Raw genomic sequence first — 10,933 nt, forward strand, 5'->3', positions numbered from 1 at the left:
TCTCTGCAAAACAAATGTAGAGCCATCAATTTAATAATTTTTTTACTGAATTCAATGCTAAATCACATTCTGGAAATCAAATGCAGAAAACCCTACCTACACCAACCAAGAAATCAACTTGCGTCGTTGGTTCCGGTTAGATTTATTCAAATTGATAGGGTTTATTTCTAGTTCAGAGGTCTTACATTTGTGTAGCAAAGCAATTGCATGATCTAGTTGAGATTGTTATTGTAGAGATTGTTGATTGCATGTTAAATATCAAATGAAGTCAATGGTATTGCATGCACCTATCTATTCTTGAGTTCATTGTTGTCTGGTTATTAAATCTTGATCGTTTCAGGATTATAGCTTAGTAAGGGTTACTAGGACTAGTTGTAGTAATATCTATATCAGAACAGGGATTAGGACAACCATATAAATTGTTGAACTTAGGGTTACTAGTTGTCAATGATCAACCTATCAATCTGTTGTTTGGATGTTTGTTGAACGGAGTGTTTTTCTCATATTACTTGCTTCATCCATTAGTTAGCTTAGTTACATCCAAAAACCCCTTTGGTTACTTTATAAGTTAATCATATTAATAATACAAGAATTGATAATCTGACTCCTTGTGAGATTCGACCTTTGCTTGTCTCTATACTATTATAGAGTGGTATTTAGGATTACTTTGATCGAGCATAACGACACACGTTTTGTGGCTCGTCAATGTGCAACAACGAATGTGCAGTTAAAATAGATGTATGTGCAACCAGTGTTCTAAAAAACGCTAGGCATGTGCTAGGCGGGGGAGGGGGGGGGGCTAGCGCCTAGGCTTCTAGGCGTGAACTAGGCAGATCAATATTATAACACTTATTTTTATATTTTAATAGAATTTCCTTATATGAAATACCAAATAGAAATATATTGTTTTATAATTTTCATAATAATTCATAATTCAACTACGTAATTTTAATATGAGTATATAATTTGCTACTTAATCATCCTAAATTCATAGACTTTATAGCATTTTTCATAAAGAAGATCTATAAGAACACAACAAGCAAAAATCCTACAGTTTTTAATGCAGATTTCAACTTAATAAAATAGAAATATAATCTAATCCTCCGTTTCTTCATTCTCATTATCCTCCTCAACTTGAAAATTAACGCCTTCCTTCATGTATGAATCATCAAGCTCAAACTCATCCTTATGTTCATCTATGTTATCCTCTAGTCCATCTAATGTTCTAAAAAACATGTCTAGGCGGCCGCCTAGGCGGGACTTAGGCGCTAGGCGGCACCCTAATAGTAGTACCTAGGCGCACCTAGCCTCCTAGGTGTCCGCCTAGGCAGACGATTTTTTTCCCATCGCCTAGCTGAAAATGCCTAGCAGATAATCGCTACGTAAGGGTGCCGCCTAATGCCTAGGCGGGGCCTAGGTGCGTTTTTTAGAACACTATATGAAACTATAGGAGGGTTAAATATGTAGGTATAGTTTATGAATAATGATATGTGCAAGTATAACAACGAATGTGCAATTAGAAACGTACATGTGCAACTAGTGGGGTTAAATGTGCACCTACAGTTAACGATTGTGTAATTAGAATAAGTAAATGTGCAACTAGAAAGGATGAAATTGTGCACCTATAGTTTATGATGGTGCAAGTAAATAGTACAAAACTAATAGGCTAAATTCATCAGTTTTTTTCTAGATCCACTTTGACCTTCACAAGGACCTTAAACATTATATGCCACATGAAAAAACGGTGAACCGCGGTACTAAAGACCTTCTCAACTGCACTCTTAAAAGCACCATGTTGATCAGTTAGAATTATGTATGGCTCACTACCAAATGCTCTCTTGAAATTATCAAAACGTCCAATATAAGATCCAATATCTTCATGCAGGAGCAAGGCAAAACCAAATGTAATTCATCGCTTATGATTTTCAATACGAGTAAATGGAACAAAGACCATATCATACCAGAATAGAGAATGGGGAACGTAATACACACAGAGTGCAAATTTAACTAAGAAAAAGTGCACATATATGTTACATACACTAGTACAAAAAACCCCTTTTACATCACTAGATATACACCGGGCGTACATCTCATGGTGTAAAAAGTCTACATATTTTGGTTATACATGTGTTTTGATTGTTATCCAATGTATAAAGTAGGAGGCGGCAAAGTAAATAACCGATGTATATACTATATACACCATATATTTTTATAACACATGTATAAAGATAAATACGTCCGGTGTAAATACGTTTATTAACCGATGTATATAGTTTTTACTAGGTTGATGAGTTAAGAACAAGTATATACATTAGGCTTCTTATACAACCAATGTATTATAGCTACCATACCTTAATTTAGCCCAAAAAATTCTGGCCCGCCAAAGATTTCCCTTTCCCGCCCACGCCGGCCGCCAGGTTAAGTTTTGTGTTCTTCGAGTTTGCTCCTTCAATTTCTCCGCTCCTTCACTTTCTGATTTGTGTTCTTCGAGTTTTCTCCTTCAATTTCTTCTTCCATGCTCCGTTCTCCTTCCATGCTCGCAGTCATCAATTCTTCCGAGCGCGCAGACGGAGTTCGTAGATCTCCTTCTCTCCTCCGAAGCGCTCCGTTCTCCTTCCATGCTCGCAGTCATCAATTCTTTGACCTCATTCCATCAATTCTTCGACCTAATCTCCCATTGATTCGGACTTCTTGTAATCTGCTTAGACCGTAATCTGGTTAGAAATTGCATCTGAAAGGTGCCGAATTATTCGACATGGCTTCATCTTTTTTATCAGGAATTATTTGTACAGTTGATCCTGATACCATTTGTACCGTTGTTTCACTGTGTTTAGGTTTGATGTGATTTTCGATAGGCAAACTGCCATCAGGTTGAGCGGGTTGCCAGAGAAGGCGTACATCAGATCGTTCAATTCGATACAAAGTATGCTCGATATCAGGTTCATATTCATCTCTTTGTTGCGCATTCTAATGGAGTGTGGCTTACTTTCTTTTCCTTGTACTTGCGGAGCTACAAGACTGATCAATTTATCGCTAATGTTGTAGCATTAAGATGGATGTGAGAGAACTTGGTATTCAATTCGGATGTGTGAGGCTCATCCCCATCATAAGAAAAAGGATTATCATTGTGAGTTAAAAAAGAACCCTCTTGCTCTTCTTTTCGATTCTGAACATGGTTTGCCTATCAACTGTTTGACAAATTGCCTATATGGCGAATGCGATCAAGTTTTGTACTGGAATTTATACTGCCTTTCTCTTGTAGATTGAAACATTTTTCTTCCATCTTAAATGCTTATGATAACATAGGTTCTAAGACTAAATCAACAAGCATTTTTTTGGGGGTGAATTGTAGGTATAAAGAAAGATTTCTTGCTTCTCTGCCAGCTACAAGGCGCTCCAGCACTGATTTCAATCGCCCTGTATTTACTGTCGTGGCTTTCTATTTGTGTGCTAAAAAGAACAAGGTAAATATATACAGCTTTACAACATCAACAACGTCAACCTATCTAACTTGCATTGTTCTTGGAGCTTAAGGTTGACAAGATTAAGCTGGTCGAGCTATGTGGGACTTCAGAATCAGAATTCAGTAGTGTAAGCTTTCATCTTCTATATGCTTCATTTTGAGAATGACTGTTATTCTCTGGTTCAATAAAAGTCTTATTTATGTCTACATGTTTCAACCTCTATGATGGACTTATGTTTCGATGTATTTGGAGTCATGAAGGAAAAGAAACACGCAAAGGAAGTTAAAGGGAAACAACATCCTTATGAGCTCTTCACATACATTTCCCCCCTATTTGTGTTTAGATCATAACCATTTTCAAGAGCTTCAGAGGATGAACGATCTCAGGTATAGTCATAAATTCAATGCTGAATCGAAACAATAATTCAATTTTTACAATTATGAGTATCTTATGAATTGGTGCTGGCTTATATATATCTCTACTGAATTACTTATCCTAACTGATCATCATGTGGTAAATGTTCTTATATAGTTGGAACTAATTTTGAATTATTTTATGTGTAGCAGTTAGCCAAATTTACTTAGATTTGGTACCCTTTCTTTTAGTTTTTCCTTCTAATATTTATAAATGATCTTATTAGACTTATAAAACCTATATTATATACTTATATCATCAAACAAAGTTGGAAGGAAGTCGAGAGACAAGTTGAGCTCCCACTCCTTTCTGAATACAAAATCTCAGCCTATGAAAAAGAAAAGTCCCACTCTTAACAATATCTTGATTCATTCAGGTCTTTGAGAAAGCCCTGCTATGCACATTTTCAAGTTATGAAGAGGTACTTTTCTATACTGTGCATTTTCTCAGTTTTTTCTTCTTGTGATTGGGTTTTCTTGTGTAAACTCATATACTTCTTCCTCTTGGTTGAAAATATTCTTTTTATATGGACCTTGCATCCTCAAAATGATTTGCCTCTATTACTTGAGTGCATTCATATTTCTTAATTTCTTATTTAATTGTAAATCGATTGTAGAAACTTGTGGATCACTTATATTTTGACATACAAGTAGAAAACTTATGCATATTCTATATGATGTCCAGATTGAAATTTTACTAACCCCAACCTCTTTTGCCTTAGTACTTGGATTTATTCCTTACTTGGATAGATGGTTTAAGAAGGATGATGTTTGTTGCTAAAGAAATTCAGGTGTTGGATTATGTTGTCATTCGAGACACATTTCAGGTACAGTGATACAAGATTTGTATCTATAACTATTTTATCCTGTAAATATTTGTCCATAATAATTTCTTCTATGCCCTTCCCAACGCGCATCAGATTATTTGTCACCTCAGATGATAGGCAATGATGCTTTGTTGCAATTATATACATACTGGGCTCATTTGGAATTGAGCTTGCGCAAAGATATAGCTGCAACTTGTACCGTTTGGGAAAGCTTGCTATAAATTAGGTGTGGCTATCGGCCCTTTTCTCCTATTGCATAAATCACGTTGTTAAAAATTCATAGTTTCTCAATGATGGTTGATTTTTCTTGGTGTAGTGGTTTGCCATTGGAGGCCTGGACAGGTTATATAGCAAGGGAAATTGAGAATGATAATATTAATGAAGCTAGGTCTATTTATAGAAGATGCTATACCAAAAAAAATTGGTTCAGGCTCAGAGGTAAGACTAATCGCACCTCTCTAAACTTTTTCTGAAATGGTACTGTATTAGAATTAGAGGATACCTTTGTTTCCTAATAAAACAGGTTAATTCAGAATGTATGTCAATTATGGTTGAGGTTTGAGAGGGAATTTGGCACTCTAGAAGATTATGACCAGGCTTTTCTAAAGGTATGTTCTTTTTGTCAAAAGAAGTGAAAAGATCAGTGTCTTTTATTTCCAGTCTGGGAATTGATTTTACTATTTTTACCGAGTAGGTTTCGCGCCGTTTAGAAGAGCTGCAATTATTTAGGCAACAACATGAGTAAAAAAATGTTGTTGCATCAGTAGAACAGAAGGATAATAATGCTCCAAAGAAAAATGCCCGTGAGAAAAGGAAACTCGGTCCAACTCTTACAGATCAACATCTTGCAAAACGGCAAAAAGATTTAGAAGATTCTCCAATAGTATACATGAAGATGGAATCTGGGCCAGAGCATAAATCAGTTGAAAAGAACACAGAAGAGAAGGAAGCAACACCGGAAGTCGATGGGGCTAATAAACATCTACAGAAAGATTTTAGCCGAGAAAAATCAAAATTCAGTGACCAGTGCACTGCATTAGTATCAAACCTTAACTTTGATGTAAGTTCTTTCCTTTTTATCCCAATTCAGAAAGCAAAAAAGTCTTAATAATGTTTATTGTGCTTGTTTGCAGACAGATAATGATAATCTTGGGAATTTCTTTAGTGATGTTGGTGGGGTTGTTGGAATTTGGATATTAAAGGACAGATTCACAGGGAAATCAAGGGTGAGTCTCCTTTAGTAAAATTCCTTTAATCATCTATGATTAGTTGCTATCTTTTGGATAGAGTTTTGACCATTGTCTCTATTTCTATCAGGTTAACTATGTTGCTAATCGAGTTGGTGTGGGAATACACTTCAATCCTTTTGTCTCTTGGAATGATAGGGTATAACAAAAGACAAGACCCTTACACTCCAAAGGAACTTGATCAAATTCGAGTAGAGTGGATGGAACACTTCATCAGCGCATTTAATCAAGAGGTATTGTGATAATTATTTCTCCTTTATCAATAACAAACATATGTATTATTAATATGTTGTATATTTGTTTTACATGAAAAGGTAGTCAAAACTGATGTAGCTGCTACTTAGTTAGTTATGCGCTCTTCAATATTTAATTTGTTAGCTAGTATGTACGTTCAGAACTTGGTGTTGATCGAATATGCATGTTGAATTCGTAACATTAAGTGTTTGGAATGATTCTGGTAGTGTACATTATTGTACAGTGTAAGAATCAATGTTTTTAATCTATATATGAAATGATGGGTTAATTGCAATGATTCTGGTATATAACAGATTTATGGTATTTAATTAGGAAATTGGTTGGCGCCATACAAGAATATACATGGGTTTTATATATTATAGACCGGTTAGTCAACCTACCAATTTCACCTTTTACATGTGACTTATGATTTTAGACATCAGTTGCAATGTGGTGTATAAACATTGAGTAGATGGACGACAATACATTATACATATGTTTATATTACTGTATACACTGGTTAGTCAACCTATCAATTTCACCTTTTACATGCGACTTATGATTTTAGACATCCGTTGTAATGTGGTGTATAAACATGGAGTAGATGGGCGACAATACATTATACATGTATTTATATTACTATATACACCGGTTATTTATATCTTTTACATGTGTATAAATACCGTATACATCAGGCGTATAGGAAATGGACCAAAGTTGGGCGGCAGATTATACACCGGATGTATGCGACATCGATTTTATACGTCAGATCGTAGTACAACGGTTATTAACCGGTGTATAAGCCCATATACATCCGGTGTAAAAAGGGTTTTTTGTACTAGTGATATTAGTCTTGTAAGTTGCATCAGCTGAGGTAACATCAACAAAATTAGAGAAATTCATTTTGGATCACCGGAACAATCGACATAGCTGACTGGAGTCATTGACATAATTATCAAAGCAGAATTCCCCACACCTTTCTTTTTTACAAGACAAGCTATCAATTACCATTTTACCATAATAACCTTGCATATAAGCATTCGAATCCCTGCTAAAGTTCTTGAAATTAGTAGATTAGCACCAACATCAGCATAGGAGCCCACTGAATTCTTGTATAGCTTATATGCCTTGCTCGTCCCAATGTAAGATTTCATGCACTTAACTATGAACTCCCAATGCACAAAAGAAAGCTTCGTATTATTCCTAAGAAAATGTATCTGGGAGGGAGGAACCATACTATGTGTCGTTCCTCAAAAGTATTAACCATATAACCATCTTGGCCTTGATATCTGAAAGCAATCATAGCATTGCAATCATATTTATCAGTGATCATTCCCCTTTTAGTCACACTTTCATCAGTATGAATGTCTTTGTCAGGTCCTTTATGTCCTTCCCTACGACAAGTTATAAATATCCAAACAACAACACCAGAACCATTGTTGGATTTAGTAATAATACTCTTTCGAATATTAAAACCGCAATGATTTGCATATAGAACATAGAATATCAAAGCGTGATCGAGTGTTTCAAATAGTTGACTCACAAAAGGCTTATATCTTCACTAATAGAGAGGGTGTAGTATTTTTGAATTCCCAGGGGAGAAGGATAGAGTGGAAGTGGAGTCGTCACTAAATCCTACAAAAAAACACGTTAACTTGTTAATTAAGATGATTTTGATACTTGTGCGAAAACGAAATGAAATTCGTGCATCTACAGTAAACCAATGTGCACTTACTTTCGACCATTGTGCATCTACAGTAAACCAATATGCATATAGAGTTTCATGTGCACTTAATTTCAACAAATTTGCATGTACAATATAAGTATGTGGAAATAAATTCAACATATCTAAAGAAAATACTTCAATGAAGTCCAGACAATATGTAGAACACCTATTATCACATAGAACTAAAAATAGCAAGGGGAGATGAAAAAAGAGAGATTTTTAAACCTGAATCCATGATCAAAAGCTACGAAAATTGTTGAATCAATAAAAAACACACAGATCAATGACCTGGAATACCAGATCAATTTTTAAAATAGAGTTCTATAAACTCGTTAACCTCAAAATCTTTGAATGAAAAAATATCGCCGAAAAACATAAGAGATGATCAATGAATTACAATACCGATGTAAAAGAGAGCATTTGAGCATCTTCAATCTCGATAGAATGAGAATAATAGATGAAATCGATGCATGAAAAGGAACGATATGAGAAGAGAGATTTGTAGCTTGCACGTAAAGAAAGACACAGAAAAGGAAGAGAGATCAATCAACGTGAAGAAAAGGGAGGAAGAAGGGTCATGCACTTCATGCGACAATTCAAATAAATTAAGAAGACAAACATGGGTCGTTGATTGAAGACGATTACAAGGTATATAATTCATTCTCAATTCTAATATGTACATGCATTCTAACCTAACACTTTTCCTTATTCAATATGCGAAATATGTGGCGTTTGTTTATCATGTCCATGTGAAAAGTGAATATGTGATATCTGAGTGATTTACAATATCGATTGTATACTTGTGGTTTTGGAAAATCTAACATTTATAACGATTTACACAATATATTTCACAAAAGGGTGCGGTTCCAATGAACAATAAAAGATAAGTGTTTGTTTTGTACTTTTTCTGTTTCATAATATAGTGTTCATTCTTATTTTGACATTATTTATGATAGAAGTTTATTTTCTCAATTTGTTAATGTATAAGAAAAAACGTAGTCATGTGGGATCTTGTTTAACTGTCTCCAGAAGTACTTTAATAATATAAAAAATTTATAATTTATAGTAACACATAATAATAGATATTAAAAATACAAAACGTGTATCGCTAAGTGTGTAAAAGCAAACGAAAATTATATTATGGGACGGTGGGAGTAGGACTTAGTGAAAAAGGATACGGTTCCAATGAATAAAAAAGGAGTTAAATTTAGATTATTATTATTTTTGAAAAATGGACATAATACATAAGTGGTTAAGTACGGAGTTTTTTTTTATCATTGGATTAGTTAAATAATTAATAACATGAGGTGAGTTCCGGTGAAAACAACCCTTATGGTGTCAAGTGCGAAGCATGTTGAGGCATTAGATTAGAAAATGGAGGGCTGAGATTAAAAGATGGGTTTTTTAATGAATCCACGCGGTGGTATTTTTGTAATTAATGATGAACTGTTATTTTTATTTTTATTTTTACGTTTTCTGGGTGATTTTTTTATCCCTTTAGATGTGAACATTAGCGTGTTATATGTGAACATTAGTGTGTTATATGTGTACCCGAGAAAGTTTGCACTTCACACCATAAGGATTGTTTTCACCGGATCCTTATTCTTAATAACATAATAGTATAGGTTCGTGCCATGCACGAAAACATTTATCATGTAAGTTGTAAATATTGATTATATTATTAATTATATTAAATTATAATGTAAATAATGTTAGATATAATCATAATAAAATTAGCGATCTAAATTTAACTTCTACTGAATTTGAGTCGTTCAGATTCCAAATCTACTTGGTTAAAGTGCTTTTCAATCGCGGTGATAAATTGATTTATGAATAAACTTCCAATTCATCTAAAAATATTTTCAATCCATATTTATTTATCTTTTATCAATTTGATATAAAAATATATAGTTCGTAAAAAGTTTTTCAAATACATTTACAAAATTTTCTTTAAAAAATTATGAAAAAATAATTTTTATATAAAACCTTAGAAATTTATCAATCAATTTCTTAAAATCTGTATAATAAAAATATATTTAACAAAATAGACTAAAATCTAACTTCTATAATGATATAGTGGAAATATAAATCAAACTATTTTCTTTATAGATCAAACTTATAAAATCTTTTTATGAATTTTATACTTAAATTTCATTTATGTAGTTAAAACATTTTTTTATTTTGAAAAAGCTTAACATCACAAAAATATTTGACATAAATTTCTTATTTTGCTAAATATTTTTTAAAAAAGGTGTCAAAATAGTTGGATTCAATTTGATATAACATAAAATATAAATTATGACAAGTTTGATTATTATGAAAGAAATGTAGTTCAAAATAATATTTATTATATGTCTATTTATGTTTTATGTAGTTATTAATTTGGAAAATGAAAATAATATAAATTTGTATAAGGTTTGTTTAACATGTTAATTATTAAGTTATAGTTGGAAGAATCATTTAAATTTAATATATTAGATAGATTAAAAAATCATCTTAGCTATTTATTCCTACATATTTGGTAGTTTATTTACAAATTACAAAGAAAGAGAATAGGAGGACCAATAGAAAGGGGAGAATTGGCTAAAATAAAAAAGAATGCTTGAAAAAGGGTAGTTTTAATATATATAGGTGATTTTTTAGAAGAATCATTTACATTTCATAGATTAAGTAGACTAAAATAAAATTATCCTAGCAATTTGTTCCTACAAATGTGGTAGTTTATTTAAAAAGTTAAAGTTAAAAACAAAAGAGAATAGTAAGATCAGTAGGATGAGGAGAATTGGCTAAAATTAAGAAGAAAGCTTGAAAAGGTGTAGCTTTAATATAGAGTGTTGCTAAATAACGCACCTTATTTTTACTTCTAAATGCAGTACTATTACCGTCGATTCCGCGATGTCCACTTCTGTCGGTTCCGCTCTGTCCATGTCCACTAGTTCTGTGTTGACCACTACCGTCGGTTTATGAACAACCAATACCGCCAGAAGCTACGTTGCTAGTGTCCCCAGAAGACCGTATCTTT

At 33.2% G+C, this 10,933-nt stretch overlaps 1 pseudogene; it reads left to right on the forward strand.

Moving 5' to 3' along the window:
• Window positions 1–1,972: 1,972 nt before the first annotated feature.
• LOC141247111 (uncharacterized) lies at window positions 1,973–3,814 on the forward strand (annotated as a pseudogene).
• Window positions 3,815–10,933: the final 7,119 nt, after the last annotated feature.

The sequence above is a fragment of the Phyllobates terribilis genome, unplaced genomic scaffold, assembly GCF_046119375.1.
Source record: "Phyllobates terribilis strain yellow unplaced genomic scaffold, ASM4611937v1 Scaffold_2816__1_contigs__length_104948, whole genome shotgun sequence".
Lineage (NCBI taxonomy): Eukaryota > Metazoa > Chordata > Amphibia > Anura > Dendrobatidae > Phyllobates > Phyllobates terribilis.